This window comes from Pholcus phalangioides, unplaced genomic scaffold (genome assembly GCF_987345545.1).
Source record: "Pholcus phalangioides strain wild (caught in Gottingen) unplaced genomic scaffold, Ppha-v1.0 ptg000015l_1, whole genome shotgun sequence".
Taxonomy (NCBI): Eukaryota; Metazoa; Arthropoda; class Arachnida; order Araneae; family Pholcidae; genus Pholcus; species Pholcus phalangioides.
Window position 1 is genome coordinate 80,779,393 of NW_028301608.1, and position 26,613 is coordinate 80,806,005.

The 26,613-nt window shown below is 35.4% G+C and overlaps 1 protein-coding gene across 1 annotated transcript in view; it reads right to left on the reverse strand.

The window, feature by feature from the left end:
• The window catches only part of lft (Limb expression 1 family member lowfat), a 115,148-nt gene that overhangs the window by 88,034 nt on the left and 501 nt on the right, over positions 1–26,613 (reverse strand). The window lies entirely within an intron of this gene.

The window sequence follows — 26,613 nt, forward strand, 5'->3', positions numbered from 1 at the left end:
GTGTGATTCCTCGATTTCACATCTTTCTGACCGTATAAAATGATATGAAATATTGCGGTCACCTGCTGTACAAAACAATTCGTCCATAAAAGGGGGGGAGGGCTAATCAAGTTTCGAAATTTATACTTTTATAATACAAGGGGAAATTATTATTTGGCCGTAAAAGGGGGGGGGGGTGATCGCATCTGAGGGGTGTCCGTTAAGAGGGATTTTACTGTAGTAACAAGAAAGCGATATACACGGCCTTTTTTGTCAGCCCAATATATCAAGGAAACAGATATTTTCTGATTATTATGTCGAGGTGAATTCGGAGAGAAAAGTCATCTGATCTCCACCGGGACTTGAACCTACGTCCTCTTTCAAACCGGGCACAAGAATGCTACCATCTAGATCACTGGAGATACGGTCCTACCTTGCTCTCTGCCTTATGGGGATGTGGTAGCCCAAATCAGTAAGATACTCGCTTAAGTACCAAAGGATGTTTAGAGGTGTCGCGAGTTCGATACCCGGTTCGTCCACAGGCTGTGCAACAGAAACGGCGACACGACCACAGAAAAAAATATTGCTACAACAGGAAGTCCTACATCGAGGGACCAACCTCTCGATGAGTATAAAAAAGGTAGCCGTTTATAATCGCAATAAATTGTAGGTCCCGGTCTAATTAGCTCTCGTGTGCTCAAAATGACTGTGGTGCGACAAAAATTATGAATGATCAACTGCCTGTCTTATTTCAGGCAACCGGCATGAGGCTCTGTTTCCTAGTGGTATAGATGGCAACATATTTGCCTGTTTTGCAAAAGGGGCTGGGTTCAAGTCCTAGGAGACCAGATGACTTCTTTCCGAGTTCACCTGAGCATAATATAAGCTCTACAATGTTTTTTTCCTTGAGTAACAAGAACGTTAGTTTAACTTACATGAAATCCTCAAACTTACAAGTTACACGAAGATTCTGTGTATTTTTATGCACTTGACCTCATAGACACTTTTACAGATGAAGTTAAATTTTCATCCTTAGTTCAGGTTAGATAAGGCTAAAAGTTGAGAAGAGACATTTATTTCCAAATGTTGGATTTTTTCAACATCACCAGGGCTCTCACTCGAAAAATTAGAAAGAGTAGGACGGGACGGGGTACCCCCCCCCCCACCAGACAACCATAGCATAATTTTAAAAAAATCCCTAAAAAATTGAAAAAGTCTAAAATTAATTTTTTTATAGCACTATTTGACTATCCCGTAAGATTGACTCAAGCCAAAGCAAAATGACAGAAATGACTTGGTTACAATAACAATTTTCGGCCAAAATAGGGTATTAGCAACCACTCATAATTCTTTTCTGTCTCTCCTTGCAATATACATACTGTATATTACATTCCTCTTTTTGGAGTCCTCCACTGTTAAGTTAGTTAAGTTTGTCACACACACACACAATGCGACAACTCGACAATGCGCACAGCAAATTATGAAGAAATGTAAGTTTTTTAAGAATGACACTCTTTTGATACCACTTCCAAAGGAAAATTGTGTAAACTACAAGGTCCGATATAAATAAGTCAAGGTGGACCAGATGGTTACACTGCGTTGGCCATCCCTTTTAAAAAGGATTTGTTTAAATTTTAGCGCTCAATGCCAGTGTAATCGTTTTTGCAAATGAACCACTTTCATTTCTAGCTTTTTGCTGAGCATTGTAAATATTGTTTATGCCTCTCCAGCAGGGGCGTAGCCAGAAATTTCGTTCGGGGGGGGGGGGACCAAAGTGATAGAACAATAGATTTGGTCATTTTTTCCCCTTTTTTTGGTCATTTTCTCACATTTCGGAAAGGCGACCAGACTCCCAAGTCCCCCTCCCCTCGCTACGACCTTTCTCTCCAGGCAGAAGTTTTTAATCACTACTCTACTTGTTGGACCCTCAAACAAAGCAAATGAAAAATTAATAAACCACCAAATGACCCACATACACCCCCCCCCTTCCCAAATAACTTTAAAACGATACAATTTCTGCTTTGGCAGAATCATTAATTGCAATCTACTACATTTGTATTATTTAGCATTATATATCGATGATTCCCTCCTCAATTAAAATCAATTATACGAATTTTGTTGATAGGTTTTGGTAAAAAAGTAGGAAAAAGTAGGACAAAAACTAGGAAGTAGGACAAAACCGAGAAAGTAGGAAAAAGTAGGACAAAACTGAGAAAGTAGGAAAAAGTAGGACAAAAACTAGGAAGTAGGACAAAACCGAGAAAGTAGGAAAAAGTAGGACAAAAACTAGGAAGTAGGACATTTTACCAAAAAGTAGGAAAAGTAGGACGAGTGGGAGCCCGGCATCACCCATATCAAACTTTTCTAGAGAAAGCTTCTTCTTCATTATTAATAAGGATACAATCATCACACACACACACACAGTTCGCAGAAACTTTATACAAGGAAGAAGTGCCATCTTTAGCTTTACTGTGCATTGAAAATTCGCTTCTGATATATAAATACTTTCAGCAATATGCGAGTGCGGAAAAAAAAAGAATTATTTTAAGGTATTTAATGAAGAATTTATATATTAAATCTTCTCATTCAATTGTACCCTTTTGTAATGCCTTCACAAACATGTATTTTCAGACGTACAGTACATTTTTGACCGTAGTAGAGGTAGGGCCCCCCCCCCCCAAATAACTCCTTTGACCAGGGCCTCATCAAGTCAAAGTGGGGCCATGGATGGTAATGACAGTTTTGACGTTCTACTGCGAAATTATACGAAATGATATATGTGCTATCAGAAATATGATAAATTGGTTATTATGCATATAATTGCCGCATATTATTCATAACCATCGACCATTTCGGTAAGTTAGATAAATTATTTCCATATATTGCGAATTTATTACATTCACATGTGATTATGCATAATCTCCAGCTCGTATTGGTTAATATGAAAAATCGTGGATGAAATCACGTACTCAAATTTACGGGAAATTCAGTTCAAACTTGTCTAGGATGATGAATTCGATCGGTGATATTGGTTTTGTTAGCATATATTGATAAATATGACGAAAGCCAGCCAACATTACAAAGATGATAAAAAAAAAAATTATATTTCTAACACTTATTGTAATTTAATTTAGTTTTTATGGCAAAATACGTGTGGTGTACGTATCACGTACAGGCAAAACTGATGATGGGGTGAATAAAAGTGATTTCTTTTATGTATTTATCAAACTTACCCACTTCATTTGAGAATTATGCATAATTGCCGGTAAAAGTGACACATACGCTGAAATTTATTAAACTTACCGAGCTGATTTTTGATTACGAATATTTACCGGTATATCACATTTATCGTAACATATATGTCTCGTATCGAAAAAATGTTGTTTTTCAATAGAGGATCACTAAGCGTGATAGATCACAAATTTAATTGCTACTCCAATCATTTCCAATAATAAATTAAGCTCAGGAATGGAGGACAATGGCATCCTGACTTTATGAATACAAAACTCTTGATTGGCAATGTCTGCCTATCAAAAAGCCAAATAAATAAGAATTTCGCCATTCTTCTGAAAAATAGAATATGCACATGATTATACAGGATTGCTACAATTTTCTCCAAATGTCAGTTTTCACTTTATAAAACTGTTAGTTGACCGCAAAGAGGCTTCAAAAACGTGGAGACGTTAATGATATTACATATTTAATTTCTCTTTTTTAATCGAAATTTGTTTAATGATGGTGATTATGCAATAAAAATCTAAACAATTTTATTTCTTCAAACTTTAGTTGCAAATAATGCAACATGAAATAACTGACTGGGGGAGGGGGGGGGGGATAAGGTACGGTAAACGGTAACCACATACAGTGGGGCCCCGCTCAGTGGCGTATTTACAAGGGAAAAGAAACGTCTCGTGCAGAAATTGTTGTTTATGGTTAAGTTAGAAGTTACATTAAATCTGGTCAATAAATCATGTTGCCAACAGGGCCAGCCAAATTGGTTCAATAGCACTTCAATAAGCGGAAAGTAAAGAGCGATTGAATTCCGAACAAATATCCCCCGAAATGGGGTAAAGCCCAACGAGGTAGCTGGGAAAAAAGTGCCCGTAAGAAATATGGATGACAAATAACAGCAACCAAATATAAAAGCAATTTTCAAGGAAAAAAACAATGGGAGAAATATTATAAAACTGCCCACATAAAAATTATGGTTGTCTTCATCTAAGTATGGGTAATTTTACGATTTATCCCAACTAAGAATTCACCAATATGTATAAGAAAGCACGAAGAATAAAACTTTGCGCTTAACCCAAAAAAAACCCCTCCAGTAACTGCGAATGCAAGAACTGGCATTGTGTAGTTATTATACAGGGTAGTAAGGAAGTCCCTAGGCCACATTTTACCCGCGAACCTGTTAGATACATGTGCACATTTCCGGCACAACTCATTTCGGTAGTAAATTGCCCACAGTGATGAAAAAAAAAAACTGAAAACTAAACGTTCTTCACATACTAGATGTCCGAGACAAGAAATTGGGTATTTCGAGAGAATCACGTGATGTTCTCATCTCTGTCTTACTTTTAAATGAAGGTCAACTATTATTAAATTTCCGAGCGAAATAAAACAGTCCAGAACGACAAAAAAAAAGAGAGAATAAAACAGAACAGAAATAAATTTAGGATTATACCAAGAGTATATCAGCTTTATACTCGACGGAGATAATGTAAGGGGAAAAATTATTATTATTATTTTTTAACAGAATGAAATAAACATAGAAAGCAGTGAGATTTTCTCGACCACGGAATACGAGTAAAGATTCCACTTATGGTGAGAAAAGTACCAAAGAAAGTGATTCTATTCCTTTCAATAGAGTTTTTAGCTCTGTATGCCGGAAGGAAAAAGCACCATGTACATTTTCGTCAATATCGGGATAATGCTACTAATTTGCAGTACTTTCATTACATTATACACAGGTATACATGGGACACTTTATCCTATTTCAATAAATAGAGATATTCACTTTATAAAACAAGCGAACTCCATAGAAAGGCATACTACTAAAAAAAAATCCTCTTAAATGGTTCTCCTATAAAATTTCTGTTTTGTGACACGGTGCCATTACCTCCGGCATACAGAACTAAAAAGCAAAGTTACATTTTGATATACCAATGGTCGCGCGATTAAGAGTACTCAAATAAATAGACACAAAGTAAATGTAAAAGTAAAATTTAATAATTATTGCACTATCGTTTTCGACACCTCAAAAATCAGCGTTTAACTGCCGATAGAATTCCCAACAGTTATAGCCGAGTATACATTGGTACTATTTCCGTCGATTTCATGAACGATCGAACTTACAAATCAATAGAAAATTATTCTTATGAAAAATAATTTATTTTCCCCTTTGAGAAAAATTATTTTTTACCTGCTCTAGGATATTTTTAATTGAAACAATACATCAACACCACAATCGAATTAAATAGAGGGGATTTATTTAATTAGCTAAAATGGTTAATTAAGGGTAAAATATACAGTTTACCCTGATTTTAATGTTATCTATAAACAGATGTGAAATCTTACTGTTGGCAAAGTTTACTAGTTTTTCACCTTGAATTCTATTTCCAATTCCCTCAATCTGATGCGATTTTATAAATCTCTCTGAACACGTAAAATTTCAGCAGCTATCAAAAAAAAGTAACGCCGACAGACAAGGAATCACGATTCTTTTTGGATGAAAAAGTTTTGTACTTATGCGGGCTGTCCCGAATTTTTTTGCACAGCGAATATCTATGCAACCACTTGGATTTTAGAAAAACACGCATACTTTCAATCACAAATTTTTCAATTACAGTGCGGTTACTGAAAATGTCATGAATTTCTTAAAGGGACGTATATATATATATATATATATATATATATACATGAAAAATATAACTTTTTATGTAGACCCGTGAGCTAAAACTTCCAATTAGTGAAACGTAACTGTGACTCTGAGAAGTCATTTACTAAAAATTGCATATTCTTAAGTGCAATATCAACGGAGATATTTTTTTGACTTCAGACGTTTCCAGCATTTATCGCTAATGAATTGAGGGTGTGGTTCACAAATTGCGAAACGTAAATTGAATTCAAAGTTGTTGAATTAGTATAGTTAAAGTTGTAAAAATTGCTCTAATTTTTACAAAAAAATGGTTAAAAAATAAAATAGTTGAATTCATTCTATTTTTGTGTCAATGGCACTTTCTGAGTCTTTCTGTTGCTTGTCACTCACACTCACTCACTCTCTCCCGTTCTGCACTGAAATTCGATGAAATGGATTGATAACGACGTGAAGCGCAAACATGCATAAAAAAGCATGCGTGTAATTTTGTAAGTTTACGCTAATACAGTAGACTCTCGACTGAAACTAACCGACACTTATGAAGATATTGTCAATTTTCGTTGATGTGACGGCAATATTTTGGAAATTTATTAAATTTCTCATACCACATAATATGTATGATTCGTACATTACATGCAAAATTGTGATGCAAATATGTGAAATGCAGTCAAAAATTTCCTGGGTACACATCGATGCTTGGAAAGAGATTTCCATCGATTTCTTTTAATCTGAGAATTCAAATCATTTGATAGATAGCTTGTTTTTGAATCGAAGGGAAGGGGGAGGAGCCTTTTGTAAGAAAAAATTTACAGAAAATCTGATTAGAGGTAGATCCAGTTTTAAAAGTTTCTGTTGAATTTGAAAAAGCAAAATAATTAATTGAGATTCTCTACAATTTTATTGGACATGCCCAAAGATATAGCCGCAAATCATCAACTTTGTCATGAATTTTCCAGTGCAATGGAAATGCTGATCTTAAAAAGGACAAAATATATGTACAGTATGTACGTGTATATGTGAAAACCTTTACACTCGAATTTACTGCAGTGTTGTTTCCTGCGTATTTAAAGGTTAAAAAACATCGGAATTTCTTGACGCAGATTCTGCACAGCTGAGTATTATCTAAATTAATCAACATCTATTCACTTTAAGCTTTTACAACATCCTCCCCCATCACGTTATTTTTTCAGTTAAATGCCAAAAACAAAAGTAAATTGGTACGGGGATTCGGGGTTCCCAGCAAAATCTGCTCGATCATTTTCCACACATAAAAACTCAAAAATATCCCTAACTTTCTATGACCGAAAAATTGCGGAAGAAAGAAATATTATTAAAAATCTTAACCTTTAAAATTTCAATTTTTTTTCCATTCACAGAATTTTCCTCCGACTTTTAATCCAATATTTGCATATTTCCCTGGCTTTTACCGTACGTTTCACATTTCTCCTGGCTTTTTTAATAAATATTTTAAATTTTATCTAAAAATTTAAATTTAAATTAAAATTTAAATTTTTAATAAATATTTTATTTTTTTAGTAATTATTTTAACTTTCCCCTGACCACTTTTCATATTCCTGACTTCCCCTGATTTTTCAGACGCTTGGCCTACTTCACCAAACACCAACTCAGGCCATATCGCTATATTGCAATTCTCCGCCATTAATGAGATGGGTTGGAAATGAAGGCGCTATCTATCGGTGGTCGCCTCAAGCTCGTTAGGGAAAATATCTATATCCTCCCTCGGGTTTGAACCTGGGACCGTGACCGGCAACCTTCACGATGGTATACGAACAACGCGCTTGGAACCCTGGGATCGGCAAAATCACTGCCAGGCGTACACCCTGGGAGGGTCATGACGGGCATTTTATTGGGTGTAAATGTCATCGTGACTTTTATAATCATGAATTATGTTCTCTACGAGAAGCTATTCAGAGCAGATAAATATCTCTTACATAAATGCTGCTTTGGTCAAATTCCAAAAATTTCGGATAATTTTTATTATGAAATTTAACTTATGAAATTTTTCTGGAGAAAAATGTGAGAAATGCACACTTTTTTGGGGAATGGCTCAAATAAAAAAGACGATATTTATATGAACATATAACAAACGATGAATTTTTGTTACTGGTAAATGAAGTTTGCGTGTACGGATTATGCGATGACATTTTTTCGTGTCAAAGTGTCGAAATTCGCATATAGTAAATAATTATACGCAGGAAATCACGGTAATCGTATGCGACAATAATGGTGTTTTCAAATTTCAATCGTGCCAATTTATTTAAATCTTCTAACGCGTATGTCTGCAATTTGGTAATCAGATGTCAAACGATGTTAATTAAAACTACACAGCAGTCTTTTTACAACGTATCAAATGTAGAATCCAGTGAATATAGAAATCATATTTTAGGGGAAAAAATAGGAAAATTATTTAAAAAAATGTAATTATTACACTCATCTTTATATTTATTCCTTATTAATTTGAAACATTTTCTCAGAAAATCCAGAAAGAACGTAATTCGAATATAGTCATGGCTGTATCAAATATTACATCTAAGGTATAGATGGATATTATTATTTTCCGATATCGTGGTAAAACCAAAGATTTATGTCCAATCGGTCCATAACAGGTTACATCAAGTAACCTTACTTATACGACGGAACGAAACAAGACACAAATTACAATCTATTTTAAAAGTTTGGTCACAGTAAAGTAAATTGGAACAAACAGAAAACTAGATGACGTAGCAAGAATATCTTTTGAGGTTTATTTATATATACACACACACACATATATACATAGTATCAAATTTTGAAAATGGAAATAAATATATACAGGGCGTTCCAAAGTATGAAAAACAAGTACTTCAAAAGTTTATGCACAAATTTCATTTTGTGCAAATTAATGGCTGCGTGTGATTGTACGATCAAGATTAGGTGTCAGACGTGTGGTGTAAAAGCAGAATTACAGATTTCATCACTAGATGAAAATGTCGTCATCGAAAAGCCAAGACAGAGGTTTGTAAATTGCGTAAGCTATGAAAGAAAGGCAAGGGTATTGGCGAAATTTCAAATGCTTTACAACAGTTCAAATGAAGTATTTACCCTGTGCTAGCCAGTAATATAGATTCTGAGCCAAAATTACGATGTGGAAGGCCATGTAAAAACGACTACGACTACAGTGAAGTTGATTGTAAAAATGATATTTGGTCAGAAAATGTCTCTACGTCAGATAAAAAAAAATAGTCTTGATCACAAAATTATATATCAATTCGTCCTCAAACCAAAGGTGGAGACCATATCGTTTTGAAGAAAATGATTCGCCCTCTTCGCCAGAAACCAACATTTTAAAAACGAAATCTACTGACATTTGGAAAATAATTAGAGGGGAATAAATGGGTATTTCAACAAGATAGTACCCCATTACATCTTTCCACGTCTACAAAGCGGTGGCTTTTATAGCTGAACTCGCCTTGTTTGGACTAGCTAGCCCTAAGCCCGAACCTACATCCAAGAGAAAATGTGAGGCTATCTTATCCCAATCAATGACCAACAATGAGAAAGATTACAGAACTGTTGTGGAGCGTTCTTTGCATCCAAAAAAGTATATAAAATCCTGTTCTGTACATGAAAAAGAATGCATTTGAAATGATCTGGTGACAAATGAATATTATATATTAATGAATGTATAATATTTTTATGTACTGATCTAAGAACTTGAAAACATGGTTTTTTTCGATTTGTGTCTAAACTTCTGAAACACCTGTTTTTCATACTTTGGAACACTCTGTATGTATTTATTTACATTTTTCGAAATTTGATACTATGTATATGCAACCTTGTGTGTGTATAAATAAAATCTCTAGTGATATTTTTGCCGTTTCGTCCGGTTTTCTGTTATCTTACTGTGCCTAAACTTATGAAACCGACTGTACTTCATTCATCTCTGAAGGGAAATTAATTAACCTTTTAACGGTCAATGTTCCCAATCGGGAACATCGGTTTTATTAATCAGAAAAAAATATTTTCCATTCGTGAAAGCACTTGATTTTTTTTTTTTTTTCATGAAAGTGTGAGATAACAAACTTAATTTGCAAAACAAAAATTTCAATCATTTCAACATATATGCTATCAATTTAATTTTTTTTTAAATTACCTATTTTTAAAGAAGAATAAAATTTAATTTTTTTTTTATGTTGCTTCTATGGACATGGGTATGTTCAGAAAACATACGGGGACATTTTTTTTCATCCATTTTTTGATTGATATGTCTAAACTGATCGATCAGAAGGGGGAAATAAAAGGCAAAAATTATAATAATCAATCTAAATCTGAATTCGGCCGGTAAAAGGTTAAACCAACAACTGAATTATTATAACTTTTATGAAATATCCTGAAAATTCATTAAAATTTATTGAAATTACTTTCTGAGGGAATATAATAGTATAAGTAGATAGATATATCACAACAAAAAAATAACAAGATTCAAACGTACTTATATCATTTTTTCTATTATTTTTTCTATATACTTGTTTCATTTTTTTCGAAAACTCAGCAGTTGTTTCGTCACTTTCGTTTGGATATAAAATTCCACAGACATGAATCAAGTCATGCGTCAGTTATTTCTGTTATTTGATGGTAAATGGGTTCTATATTCCTGTAGCCGAAGACCTCACCACAAATACTAGAGGGCGAACAAGAAACGAAAGAACTAGTGTGTTTTTTATTTAACAAAATAAATTTCTAACCGAGGAATGCGTATTTTTGTACATAATTTAGTTTTTTTTTATAATCACCCTTCATCTATCGACGGCACTTTAAAAGTAGCACGTTAGATAATTTATTATAAGCAAATTACTTGCATTTTTTTTCGATCTGATAGTTTTTTTTAATAGTTAATGACACGCATAGAAAGTTGGAAAAATCACTTTAAAAAATCTATTTTGAATTGTACTGCTTATAAAGGGCCTTATTGAAGACGTGATGTGTGTCTCAAGAGTTTCACTTAAAATAAATGCATTGTGAAGTAATATTACTTTCCAAATATATAACTACCTTCTTTGTCTGATTCAAACTATAGAAAAAAATCATGTTGCAAACTTGACAAAAAAAAAACAAGATAAAAAAAAAAAGAAATACAAAAAAAAACACAGAGACACACACATTTTAACAAATTAGCGAAATCCCGGCCACACATGCTCTGCAACAAGCTGCAAGAGTTGCTGTCGTTTATCAATTGAGACATCTACCAGCGAATTCAGAGTATAAAATGTGAATAATATGGCCTTACCTTATGTGTATAAAGGCGATACTGAATTTTTATCTTCAAGCCGGCTGCAGTGATGAACGTGTGAAGGGCCCTTTTCACATATACAAAGCTATGCATTTAAGAGTTTTATTACGGCTTATGGATGTTGGGAGAAAAATCGATATTTTTCTACAAAAAAGTGAAAACAACATTTCCCCCCCCCCCCATGCCTTACGATTTAATTATAATTGAATGCTATTTCCACAGTTTTACAGTTTTTTAGCACGTTTCAATATTAAGACGGGCTTCCACATTGAATTCAAAAATTCACACTAATAATACGCGGGAAAGAATTATATATAGAACTCTTTACTTGTGAAAGAGTGGTCTTACAGACAGGGCCGCATAAGCCTGGCTACCGTAAAAAAATAAAAATAAAAAATCTTCAAACACGTGCTCACTAATTTTCCGGAGAGAGAGACGTTTCATAAAAGCCATTTCGGAATCAGTCATAATCTGTTGATCCTGTCTACGAAGTCCTTCTTCACTATGTGGAAAGTCAAAAATGATTCGGAGTGAGATGAAAACTACGTGAAGTTATAAATACAGCACTGTCACATCCAATCAAGATAATGCTTATCTACATTGAATGTTTTAGTTTCGAGAGTGGTTTGGCTGTTATCAAAAGCTGCCATTCTCACCAGAAACAAATTTAGCGACTCACAGACATCCAAATGGCGAAAAAGAAATTGTCCCAACATAAAACTTTTCTTTCTTATAATTTATGCGGTTCCTAATCCTTTAAATCTCTTTTTTTCTTAGCATCATTACTGTGGGGATCCATTTCTTTCTTCTTCTTTTTTCTAATCGGAACCGTTTTTAAGTTGGCTGAATGATAAGGACTGGGGTTTATCTCTCTCTCTCGCAATGGTCACGTTTAAAAATATGTTATCTGAAGGTCCCTGCACGTGCGCCAGCTGAAATTAATATATTAGAATTAGAACAAATTCCAAGTTCATCTCCTTGTAAACAACCTCCAATGATGAGAGGGCTACTTTGGAATTTTCTTCCAAGGTTTTTCCTCCGTTACCACCGCAAACAGTAGCATCGTAATCATCATCATTTTCTCTCTCGCCCTTATTTTAGCTCCTCTTTTAAGTTCTACGCACGCGTCCCAAAACACTTCCCAACGTCACAATCCAATCACTTCAGTCAAATGCAATAAATATTCCGAAAACGACTCGGTTGCTGGAACTGGCAACTTGAATATCTTTCCCTCTGTCAAAAAAAAAAAAAAAATTCCCCGAATATATGTGACAGTAAACGTCCAAATAGAGCAAAAGTCATGAATCTCCAAGCAAAAAAAAAGAAAGGAAAAACATTCGTGGGAGTTTTTTTTTTCATCGTTTTATACGATTTTTTAATGAAATAAAAAATGACGAAAATTCAATTTTCAGTGTATATGAAGAATTTTGACAGAAAATACCATTTTTAGATTTTTCAGCGCAGAATGCCAAACTAAAGACGAGAAAACTGATATTACTGAACTTAACTGATATACAGTTAAACTCTGCTATAATGACCTGGCTGTAACGACAATTCGTCAATAATTGGTAGTCTGGACTGATCCGTATAGAAAATAACGTTAATGAAACTTGCTCAACGTCAATGAAAATGCCACATTTTTCGTTGTTTCATGATGTTTTTGATATCTAAAGATGGAGGAAAAGGTATTTAAGAAGTTTGGTGCTCCGAACGTGCTTCTAATTAATGACCCGTGTACGTGACGTTATTGTATTTTTCCGTAATTTCACCCTTTTTCCTTTAGAAAATGGCCCGTTTTTCCCGGTTTTTTTGGACCAAATTTAGTTAATTATTTATTAATCTTTGCTGGAATCAGAAATTAAGGTATTTTTCATAAATTATGAACCGTGTAAAAATGAAAATGACTATATATTCATCTCACTTATTTTTTATGTTTCCCCCCTGCACGTGAAGTACATTTTAAATCACTGCCTACTTTTTAGCACTCTTTTCTCGCCAAGGGTTATTCATGAGCCATATTTAATGATTTCTCTGACAGTTGGTAATATTTTTGGCGAGAATCGGTGATATCTCGTATTTATGACCCCAAAATTACCTTATTCTCTCACCTTAATCATAATGAAATAACAGCTTCCTCCACACCATTTCATTGCATCTGATAACGTTTTTCGGCAAAAAAGTTCTCGACAACGGAAACTTCGGTTGTAACGACACCTCGTTTATAACGACTAGAACTCTTGGAACCTTCGATATCGTTATAACCAAGTTTGACTATAATTTGTTCTCTTGCCACGCAAAAGACCTCATTATTTTGGTATAAATACTAAGAATACATTGGGGGGGGGGGGATCAATAACTAAAAACCCCTTATAAATCTTTTACATAAAAACAAACACAATAACTAACATGTGGGCTGATTCAACAATCTTAATTCAATCAAGCTTCGCTGTTTCCATACAAAATTTAAAATTTGAATTGATATTATGAGGTGGGCATTTTTTATTGTTTTGACCGTTAGCGATGCTATGTCTTTGGCTGTATATTCATGAATAATTAGGCTGGTCAGTTTAGGGCCGTATTCACCGACATAGTTTAAACTAGTCACACAATTTTTTGATAAGAGATCGACACGGATTGGTTAAATTCAGGTTTTCAACCAATCTATGTTGATCTCTTATCCAAAAATTGTGACTAGAGTTTAAACCATGTCGGTGAATACGGCCCTAAATTACGTAGAACTGCACTCAGTGTCACTTAAGTGATCTGCAGCTACTCCACGGGCAGCTACTCCCACGTTAGTGATCTAGAAATGTTCCGCGGGTCACTTAAGTGATTTTGGCAATGCACCGCGGGTTACCCAAATAATTTGGCCATATTATGTGGGCCCCTTGAGTGGTTTAGTAATGATGCGGGTCATAATCGAATAAAATGTTTAATGATTTACGATTTCTTATAAATTTGTATATAGCGGTTGTAGAAAAGTTTAAAACGAAAAACTAGAATTAGGAATCAGACGAAACATACTTGAGTGGCTTGAATCATACTGTTATAATAGGAAAAAAGCAGTTGTGTAATTCAAAAAGAAGTTAGTACTTTTCATGAATTGAAAAAAGGTATATTTCAATAATATGTTCTGGCCCCATATTATTTTGAATATATGTGGGTCACTCCCAAAAAGAAGTGTACATTCCACATTTTTGAAATGAAAAATTGAAAGTTGAATTTTCAATTGAATTGAATTACCAATGATTTGAAGCTTAATATTTCATAAATATTTTTCACTTTTATTTTGTAATATTTCATTTTTTGGGTTTTATGACTGAAAGTCATGGATTTAATCCACTCTGTTACGAAAACAACTATCGCTGTAAAAAAAATAATTATTATTATTTCTGCTGTTTTTATCTCTTAAAATAATGAAATCAACTTATTTCTTTTACATATGCTAAAAAAAAGTAGTTTTAGGTAAGTTCTGAACTTTTTTCTGTTGTTTTTTTATGTATTTTCACGATTTTTTCAAAATAGCACATAGGAAAGTTTATTTTTTACATATATTTAGCTACTCAAAATCAAACATTTTTATTTCTGACAGACAATGGGTTGGTAATTTATCATTTAGCATCTTAGTTTGAAGTGTTCTTAAATGTTTTGCCTGTGAACTGTAAAAATGCTTCCGTAACAGAGTGGACACCATTGTAACAGAGTGGACACCATTGTAACAGAGTGGACACCATTGTAACAGAGTGGACACCATTGTAACAGAGTGGACACCATTGTAACAGAGTGGACACCATTGTAACAGAGTGGACACCATTGTAACAGAGTGGACACCATTGTAACAGAGTGGACACCATTGTAACAGAGTGGGCACCATTATAAGAGAGTGCACAGCTTAACTAAGAGAAATATATCTCAAATATTCTAAATAGGCCATACAAATACACTTTTATTTTCTCAAAAATTGTATACAAAATGTGATAGGTGACCCAGAGATTCCTCTGTAACCTTTGAAAAAACGTCCACCCCATGAGCAAATTCTAAAAACACGCCCACAACCCCCTCCTAATTTGAATTTTGATCTGTCAAAATATTCAAAATCTGGTCAAAGTGGACACTGGACTTGCTCAGTTGTATATTATACCATCAGGATGATTTTTCTTTTATTTCAGTTTTTTGTTGAAATTGAATAGTAATTTCACGTTGGTATAAATCTCGTGTTTATGCCTCTCACATTAGTGTTATCAGATTTAATCTGGTATAAAAATATATTTCCCAAATGATCGTAACAGAGCGGACATTTTAAAATAGGAAAAGTTTCGGGACACGAACAAAAAAAATAGTTTTCATAAGAAAAATTTTGTTTTTAATTTTATTGTCAGTTTTATTCATCTATGCTAAGTTTTGTGAAAAAAAATCCAGATTTGCAACAAGTCTCTTTGTTTAATACTTTTTTGCATGTCGCCAAATATGTGAATTTAATGTAATAGGCCTTATTGTTCTCTGTTTACAGATCGGTTGGCATTCACACCTTGGTGATGGTTTTCCAACTTCGGCCGACCTTCACTATGCCGTCAGTGGGATTCAAACCTGGGTTCTCGCGATGTTAGTCCATCACGATGCCCACATGATCGCAGGGCGACGAGTGGTAAAGGGGGAAAAGCCGCAAAACCAAGTCAACCTCTCTCCCCCTCCTGAAGGAAAAACACGTCTAGTTACAGCTTTGACTTAAGGTATGATGAAAACTCATTGAACTCGGAGATTTCATGAGTCCAAACAAATAAGATCTCTCGCTCGTGCTTGACGTGCAATTTTCTGTGGTTTCCCTTCAGAAGAATAGCAAGGGAGTCAACCCCAGTGGCTTTCAGGAAAGCAAAATAATTTTTTTTAAGAAAAAGAATATTCATACAGGTCAATTTTTTTTGCTGATAAATGACCAAAAAATATCATCATTTGTTTGAAAACTCCTAAAATACGACTGCTCAAATATGCTTAAAATATGACCAATATCTCAAAAATGCCCCGAATATGACTATTCATGAAAAAAATATGTCAAAAAACAGCTAGCCCTAGTGATAATAATAATAATATAAATAACTTTTAACATGGGAGCTATCTATGTTGGAATTTAATACCATTTAAACCTAAGGCTCTTTGACATTGACAATGAAAGGGAGCAATGTGGGACGACCACTGTTTAATCTAGTGATGGGCAAACTACATCCCGCTTAGAGGTTCTATCCGGCCCACCGCAGATTTCAGAATAATCGCATAGAAATCTTCAATTTGAATATTTCAAAACAATTCATTTTAGGGGGAGGAGACTCCATTTATTGCATATGGGAAATATAGTTGTGAGAAATAGAAACCGAGTTGAAAACTTTTGCATCTGCAAAAGAGGAATATGCTCCAATAAAATTAAAATACATTAAAATTATTTAAATATGATTTAAATATACTTATTTACTTTCACAGTTGAAAAGGATAAGCATTGTGTTCGATTTGCAATGAGCAGTGGTTAGTTTTCAAAGTATACAACACATCCCGGCACTTCACATCGTAGCATAAAAATTCCTGTTTTAATATGTCCGGCCCGCCAAATTTTTTTCTTCTTGTTTTTTGGCCCGCTCCTAGGAGTTTGCCCATCACTGGTTTAACCAAACCATTAATTGTACGAACAATGATTTAGTTCATTTTTACAAAATTAGGTTTGGGGTCGCGGGACACATCAGGTGATTCCGAGGGCCATATTTGGCCCGCGGGCCAAGGGTTGAGCATGTATATGCTCTGTAAAACAAAACATATTACGAAATTTTCAGTTTTTTTTTTTTTTTTCAGATGCAAAATAATTGAAATAAATAATAATGGTGGGAAGAGAAGAAAAAAATCAACGATAAGCAATAAAAGTAAAACGCGTGTAATAAAGAAGAGAGAGAGAGAAATAGACAATGTACAAAATGCACTCATTGTCTCGGAGAGACACACAGGAGAAAAAAAAATGTTGAGGTGGAGAGGTAAAAGGAGGCTCTCGTCAAGTTACAATCAATATGTTCCCAGCCAACAAGAGCAAAAGTCATATTCTTCTTGTTATGTGTCTGTCCTTTTAGGAAAAAGCCACCAAAAGAAAACCAGCAACGAGTGAAAAACCAGTTTTGCTAAAGGAGGAGAAGGCGTTTGCTGCTGCTGTTGCGTAAACACGGGATAGAACGAGTTTACAGCAGTTATGAGGAGGATGCGAATAAAAGGCAGGCAAATGACTTTCCTCTCTCTCTCTCTCTCTCTTGATGACGCCGCCACTGCCTCACACGCTACACCCCTGGTTCAGGCCAAAACCCATTTATGATTTTCAATACACACATGTAGCATATACCAGTGTTTCTCAACCTGGGGTCCATAGTACCCCCTCCCCTTGTGATCCTAATAAATTCCAAGGGAGCCATGGGTGAAAATCAAGTTGAAGGGGAGCCATGGTAGGCTGCTAAACGGACCACATAGAGCCGCGAAAAAAAAATCAGATGTAAGGAAGTAAAGTGAAATATATAGTGATAGTGGAAGGTGACTTCTTTAGAAATGAATTAGAACTGCCCGTAGAACCAGGGCTCTCATTACCCTTTATATACTGACGGGGGGGGGGCGGCACATATCGAGATCTGATACCATGATTTGCGAGATTAAGTAAATATGTAAGCTATTACACTTTCAGCTAAATATGGGGTCCCAGAATGTAATTGCTGAATAGGTCCCCATGTTCTTTTGACGGCACTACATAGAATCCTTACAAGAACCCTCACTGTGTCAGTGGTCGACTTTACTTATTAAATTTTTGTGCGCTATGAATTTGCTCAAAAAAAACCTATCCAGTAAGTATGGTCAAGTTTCAATGGTCACTGGTCAATTTTCTCAACGGATTCCATCGGACTCGAAAATTACAATCCTCCAAAAATTTATGTCTCCCACAATTAGAGGATATCGAAATCTGGATCCATGAAAATTCACAGCCACACAAACATACTTGTTACTTACTTAAATAAAGCCAACAAAATTTTTCACAAAATGTATTCATATGTGTACGCATATGATGGAAAATATCTGAGATTTACTCTTGCGATCAATATTCAAATTCACTCTTGATTTCAACCATTTGAGTGAACTACAGATAGATAAGCACTTATTCAGTCATTAGTAATGATTAATAATTTTAATTAACAGATTAATTCGAGAGTCAAACGGCTTTCTCCACATTTTTTTTCTATTTATAAACTTTTTTTAACCCTTTATTTGGCAGTGAGGCAACCCTCAAGCAACACGAAGGTATATTCAAATAAAAGTATTTTATATTTTGAGCTCGTTTTTCAGCATTGATACTTCTAAGCAACTCATAAACATTAGATTCCTACTTGTGGGCTGTTCATGAAGTCTCTATTACCAGGAGAATGGATCAAAAGTCTCCTATTACTTGACACGTCAAGCAAGAACGATTTTTGACCCTTGCATTTCGCAGGGATATACCATATGTGGAGGAGACATATTGCAGTGCATTCTTCAACAATGATAGAAATGACATTTTCATACTATTCAAATCCGCATAAATCATGTAAATAAAGTGTATTCCCTGAGTTGCAATATCCCACATTTTTTCAAATATTGATAATAATGGTTTTTTTTTATGTCAGGCAATAGCATTCTGGGTATCTCATTTGCTTAATATATAATAGCTCAAAATTTTTCTCCTCCGGTTATTTCAATGCTTGCCAATTAAAGGGTTAATTATGATTAATGCATTTAATTGATCTTGACAATTTTCGCTTTTCAACATTCAAGTATGACAGTAAAAGATGTCACATTTCACATATTTTTTCGCGTGGAACATATTTAACACGCGTATCAGTATAAACTTCATACTTTTCAGTTCGGGGGGGGGGGTCATTCAAGTATTACGTCAGCATCGAGGGAGGGAGGAGGTTCGGATTCGCTGACTTTTGATGACGGGAGGGGGGGGGGTTTGAAGGCTGCTTACGTCATCAACCACCCTTTTTGAAGATATGGAATATTCTAAGCTGCTGACGAGAAATTTTGCTGACAAGAGGGGAAGGGGGTCAGTGTTTTGCTGACTTTTGCTGACAGGGGGGGGGGCAAAAATGGCTAAAAATATGTTGACGTAATACTTGAATGGGCCCCTTAGCATAAAGGTTAAAACATCTCTCCTCCAGACAAAAATTATGGTTTTTCCCAACTAGAGATCTCCTTGGTAAACAGTAAAATTTATTCGCACGGATCAACAAACGCCATGGGCAGAAATAGGCGAAAATCAACCTTTTATCTACCGACGGTAATTCACTGTTTCTTAATTTTTGCCCGTGTTCCCCCCCCCCTCCTCCTTCTCTTAGAAGCACGTCATGGCTCCTCTTTAATTTAGTTTACTCCCATAACCCCCCTGGAATACGTCAGGGCCCCAAGGAGGGCCATATGGCCCCAGGTTAAGAAACACCGTTTTTTAAAGTAGCAGGTAAGATAATTTGTGTTGATATTTGTTTTTAACTAATTGTTTGAAAAATCTATTTATTTATTTTTACTTTTTTTTTGTCTTTAATAAGAACTAAAATGAACTGCAGAATAATTTGCATAATAATTATTTGTTTTCATCACTATATATTTATATTATTTTTCATTTATCATTCCCTTCTTATTCTTCTTTTCATAATGTGATAGATAAAAAAAGAGTTAAATATTAAAAATATATATATATATCCGACTTTGAATATAATTAACGAACCGAGAAACATCGTAAGTGTTTTGATACCTGTGGGTGATCGGCTCGAGCGTTATGGGAGGGGATTTTGATTTCTGAATCAATTCCTGTGGTTACTATGCCCTGTGCCACAAAATACTGAGGGTGTTACGACCATTGATCGAACCAAACCGTCACGAGTACAAGCTCCGACTAACAACACGATATTATGAGTAACATAGTAATTGTGGCGGAATAAAAAAAAAATATTTTCCACGTGCCTTTTTACTTCATGAGTACTTAATGAATAATAAGTATAGGTACTTATATAGTCCACGCCACTTATTAGAATCACGGATAATGTTATCATTCTGGTATTGTTATCAATTTTGCAAAGAATGGAGCAGACAAATTCCATTAGATGGGAAAAAATTCGTTTATAGTTATCGGGACCTCGGAATATGTTATCAATTTTTTTTCCCCGTCGAAAGTTTTTTGCGCAGTTCTGAAGCTAAGGTTTAATCAAACCTATTTTTTTTTTCCTGTAAGTTATCGTTATCAGACTGTGAGGCTAGGTTCTTTCTCTCTTTCCTCCTGCCTTTTTGACTTACTTAATTGTCGTAATCAGTCCGTAGTATTCGCTGTGATCCAATTGGCCAATGGTCTTCCAATAATAAAGGCTAATTTATGACGAAAAAAAGCCCTTCCCCCTTCAGTTCTTGATCAATTTCTTTCAGTTGACCAGATTCAAAGTGTTTTTTTCTAGAGAATTCCTCAAGGGATCAATGAAACGTACTGTACATTTGAAAAAAATATCGTACTTCGTGATATAAATTAAACAATTCCATTCTAATGCCACACAATGGCTGAATAACAAAAATGCAGGATTTTAGCTTAAAAAAAAGAAGTCCCCGATTTTGGGGTAAAAACGGAATGATTGAAAATTTTGCAACCAATTATATGGGAAAGAAAAACGTAAGGGAGTTGTCCCGGTTTTACCTATACCAGTTTAACATCTGTCCCGTTCGACCAAACGGGATATATGATAACCGTACTTCCAAACGGGACTTCTTCGGATATACTTATCGTTTGGTTATTTCATATCAGAAACCCCGAGTCCCGATGTGATCACATTAGCAGCGTAAACTGTAGTTATTTCCATAATAATATGCTTTGTTTACTAAAATTTATATATATACGAACCAAAAATTTGTAATGAAACATAATTTTTTCATTTCATTTTCCTTTTATTTTATATCTTTTGATTAATTCCTGATAATTCTCACACTGAATTAATTTTTTACTTACAACTTATTACAATTTCATAGCACGTCTATTAAACTTAAAAGAAACACCTGCTTAAAAGACCCCGTTAAGCTTTCAAAAGGGGGGAGGGATGCAAAGCCCATTAAAATGAACTATTTCTTCTAATCCATTTTGATTTTTCACAAGAGTAATTCATTAACAAATTTTTCCACCTGTTACAGCCATTTTCAAACAGTGACGTTATAGCAGGGGCCTTTTCAGACTCTTCGCCTTTTTCAGCCCCGACCCGAAATCAGCAACGAGATCAGCTTCGTGAACCATGAAACTGTTTGTTTTTCGAAATTAGTGAAACCAGTGACGCAATAAATGCATTTATAGAAGGACTGTAAGTAGATTTGTACAAATCATCTCAGAAGCTCCTGCGAATCAGGTCTGGGTAAGGACCAGAGTTGGCCAATACTCATCTAAATGCGCAATACACGCATCAAAATTCCATTTAACTCCTCCAAATTTTGTTGAGCGGTGAAAATACTCCAAATTTTAGGTAAATTTTTTTTTATAGAGTTATTTCTTACTGACGGGAAAAAAATACCCCTTAAAACTTTGGGGAGGAGTGAAATTACTCTTCAAAATTATATTTTCGGCTAACTCCGGTCGGGACCCATAGCGCTAGAGCCTTTTTGACCGTTGATGGATTGAACGACCCATCTCGGAAGCCCCTGCAAATCAAGTTTGGGTCGTGACCGATGGCTCAAGAATCTCTGACTGTTAGTAGATTAGTAGGACTCCTCTCGGAAGCCCCCGCTACCCAAGTTTGGTTCGTAACCCACGGCTCGAGAATTCCTGGCTGTCAGTGGAATCGTACGACTCATCTGGGAATCCCCTGCGAATTAAGTCTGAGTCGTGACCCGTAGCTCAAGAATCCCTGGCTGTTGGTGGATTTATGCGACTCATCTCGGAAGCCCCTGCGGTCCAAATTTGGATAGCGACCCATAGGTTAAGAACCTTTTCATTATGGGAAGCTGTGAGAAACTGGAAACTGACGACGCCACAAGTTTTTAGTAAATTATAAAATTAGGACAGTTTATTTCTCACAACCACTTTTCGACCGCAGGCACTTTTTGGTCCAACGATAATAAAAAAAAACTGGGAATCCTTGACATAGGAGACCTACAATTGTTTAAAAAAGAAATCATAATTCTTCGATCAGTTTTATTGGTATAAAACAATTTAAAGTAAATTAAAGTACGCTATTTACTTTCGTTATTTCTTTTATTTAAGGTGTCACGAACCCTGAAGTAGATTTTTCAATGACTCATTATCAAGTCAGAAAGATAAAAAGAAAACTACAGAAAATACTAAAAGAGAAAAAATATTTCATTCAAATGCAAAGAACGTCGCGGAAATCGGTTAATTTTTGTTCTTTCTAAATAAAAGAAAGAAGTAATGAATTTTATAGTGCAAATTTACAGAAGAAAGAGAGGGAAAACACTTCAAAACACGGTTTTCTCAGATTGCAGTTGTTGAGTTCATCTGTAAGATAAAAAAAAAAAACTACTAACACCCAAAGGTTCGAAATTTTACAAAAATTTTTACACTAAAAGTTTTGTAAAAGTGCTTTTATAAAACTTGGAAAATACAACCAATAAGCTGGTCGGTTACATTCGAGCAAATGCAACTGATCAGTTTATTGGTTGTATTCCTCAAGTTTTATAAAAGCACTTTTACAAACTTTTATAGTGTAATATCGGCTTTCGACATGTGTTAGTAAAATGGACCTCAGACTTTTAGCTATTAATCAGTGGGAAGTATTTTTTTAATGTTAAATATTAAGGTTTTTAAAATTTATATATATTCAAACTTTAAAAATCCATAAAATTCTAACTGAGGCTGGGATTACACCATAAAGGTTTTAGAAAAGTTCTGTTATAAAATTTGAAAAATGCAACCAAAATAAGATCATCAATTGCATTTGCTCGAATGAAACTGATATGCTTAACGGTTGAATTTTTGAAGTTTTATAAAAAAGCTTTTGTCAAACTTTTATAGTGTAATTCCGGCTAATAATCATAGTTTGAGGTTCATTTTACTAAAGCCGGCATTACACTCTACAACAGTTAGTTTATAAAATTTGACAAATGCAGCCAATGCAACGGATGAACTCAACAATATAAAATTACATTTACACGATAATTCATTACTTCTTTCTCTTAGGCCGGGATTACACTATAAAAGTTTTATAAAAATTATTTTATAAAACTTGAAAAATGTAGCCTATTACTAACACTTTCTTGAATGCAACCGATACGCTTAATTCGTTGCATTTTTCAAGTTTTATAAACAGTCTTTTATCAAACTTTTACAGTGTAATCCCGACTCTCATGTTTTATAAATGAACTTTTGTGTGAAGTGATTATCTCTCTTTCTCTCTGTGTTAGACTATCCTGCGAAGCCGCTGACTGATGCTAGGGAGCCGTTGGTGCTCGAAAATCGGAGAACCACTACTGTAAATGGTCCGTCGAGTTATTACATAAATTTTAATGGTTCTGAGGTTTACAAAAACTGAAAAAAAAACCGACATAAAAAGAAACTGATTGTACAGATCTTACTTTGCAGAACTAGCGTTATCTGAAGCTAGAGGATCCGCTGACAGAATACAGCCCCCCCCCCCCCCCCGCAGGGTTTCTTTGAATAGTACTTCACAATCTGATTTTGTTTTTAGAAAAGAATTTCTGATTTTATAGAACTTAATTCTGTAAACAAATTCTATTCTTGCCAAAAACTTCGTTATATCCGATATATTTTATGCGGGCTCGACTGCTCTTAATCTCTTCGGCGAGAACCAGGACCGAACCGTGGCTAGGTGCGGCCGCACCAGGTCGCTAAATTTAAGAGGGACCGCAAAACAGAATAGAGCTACTTTGATAATACTTCGCCTTTTAGCGTCCTAACAAAGCAATAGCTTAAAATTCTGTCCAAGTCAGGGAATCTCTGATATTTTAGACTTTGCACCCTCTGGCCTAGAGTGTTGACAGACAACACTACATCTTTCTCCCCCACGAGCCAAGAGGGAACTGCAAGTAGTTCTGGTGTCCATTCAAAACTACACGGGGGAAACAAAATCCATTCTTGCCCCGGCTGAAAGAGTATCTTGTTGCGCCCCTTGGGGGGTAGATAAACGCTTCTCTAGCCCTGACAGCCTTACCTTTAAGCGCCTTGCAGTATTTTCCCCTAGCCGCTGTGCGGTCGTGTGGGTATCGTGCTGGACTCTCATTCTGAGGATCCAGGTTCGAACCCCATCGACGCACAGTGGTGGTCAGCTGAAGTTAGTTTTCTGCGATTTTCCAACTTCGAGGCATGCACGCAAGCGGGTCTCCCATTAAAAAGTCTCTCTGCAGAGAGTACGCTGACCTACAACACGATACTGACATACCATGAAAATCTAAGTGTTTACCATCTTTACTCCAAATAATGGAAGACAGGTGGCTGGCACCAGCAGGAACACGAAATAAGCACAATTCTGACAACATAAATACGTTAGGGCCACACATGCACTCAGAACACACATTCCGGTATGTACCGATTAGTTAGAACTTCCGAAAAAGGAATGTGTATACGAGGTGCACATGCACGGTTGAGTAGTATTAGTCTTCTCGCTATACGGCGGGCACTGTTGTCCTAATTCATTGCCGAATGACTCTTTTTAGTAAAATGAAGTCCATGGCTGTTTTAAAACACGAGCCCATCCGTGTGTACGCAGTGGGCTCAAGTGCGTAAGAGCCTCGTGATAGTGAGATTTGGTACTATTCCCCCCCCCCCCCCCCCGACGAACATCACTTCACTGGGTGGCCCATGGTGCTATTAAGACGACCCTATCATGAAGTAGTTGTGTGATAGTCATTTTTAGGTGCTAATGGGCACTAGGGGGGTGGGATTGGGAAAACCCGTTTTTAGAGGGCCGCAAAGTAGTTTTAGTACTCAGCCGCCAAATACTTATTAGACCCGTTAAACTAGTAAAAACCCATTCACAACACAGACATTCACATTTGTCAGGGTTTGGGAGCAGGTCTGATGGAGGGTGGATGTCACCCCCCCCCCCGCAACCCAAATGGAAGAGGGGAGGGGGGTCTTCCTGTGTGACCCAACATAATGGTTGGAGTTCTATAGCTCTCCTCCACCAGAACCCATATAGTACTGCCCGAATAAAAACACATTCAAGAGTTCTATTCTTCATATTCCAACTGCATCACACTCAACCTGGCATACCTCGAGGTTAAAGAAGGAGCTATTTATAAAACTTTACTAATGCATACACGCAGTATACGTTTGATATCACAATAAACTCATACGTTGCTTTGGGAATGTCTGCTTGATTGATTATGAAAGATATGTTCTGTCGTGTTCAATATCCGTGGCATGCAAACGTCATTCTAAGTCTTCAAAGCGATCTCGAGATTTTATCGAAATTTGACCGCTTCCGTCACTTTTTTTCAATTTTTAATAAAATGAAAATCGATGGGTTACGCTAGAAAGTGTTTGCAGCTGCTGGGTGAATTATTGGCTGCCAAGTCTGTGGAAATGTATATAAAAATGCTTTCAAGAGGGAAAAAAATACTGTTTTTAATTTCTACGTTTAATTTTTTAAAAGTCACCTGTAACCCTTTAAGCGGCACAGGAAAAATCGCTAAACCCCTTATAAAATGGCATATCTTTTTTAATGAAGTAGGTTTTCTTCACATTTTCAGCAGATGAAAAGTAAGGGGCAAAGGGGAAAGTGTTCCATTGAAGAAAATTCCAGAGAAATCAACTTTAAAAAACATAAATTCATTTTTAGGATTGATGAAAAACATCCATATATTGAATTCACAAAAACAAACCCGACTGTTAAACATGTAAAACGTGGCGTATTGTATAATTGCACTAAAACAACACCGTTGAATAAAAACGAGAGCCATTGAACGTTATATACAACATTGAAGGTTATGTACAATATAATCTCATTACAAAGGAATAGATGGCTAAAAGCTGCCCATTTTAAGGAAAGTCCGGTTTATGACATGATTCTTCTAAGGGTGCATCGCAATAGGGTGTACATCAATTAAAGTATTTATCAATAAAAAGTGTTTATTATAAATCAAATAAAAACAACCTTCAACATGAGTTGAATTGAAAAAGATGTGTACGTATACACTGTATCAATCTTAATTTTTTTGGCCCGTGAGTGGTATGAGTCATGCAGCGCGTCCATGTTTACCCAAAACAACACAACGATCAATGTTTAATCGCATGCTCTGAAATGATTTTTTAAACGACTTGATACTTTTCTAAATGCTTAAAACGAATTTTAAACTCATCAGATAAACGCACAAGCATTCTTTATAATAATTATTAATTTTTTAAACTGTCCGTGTAATGAGGTTCTACTGTATATTCAACTATACACGAGGCCATAGAGAGGGTTAACAGTCCGTTATA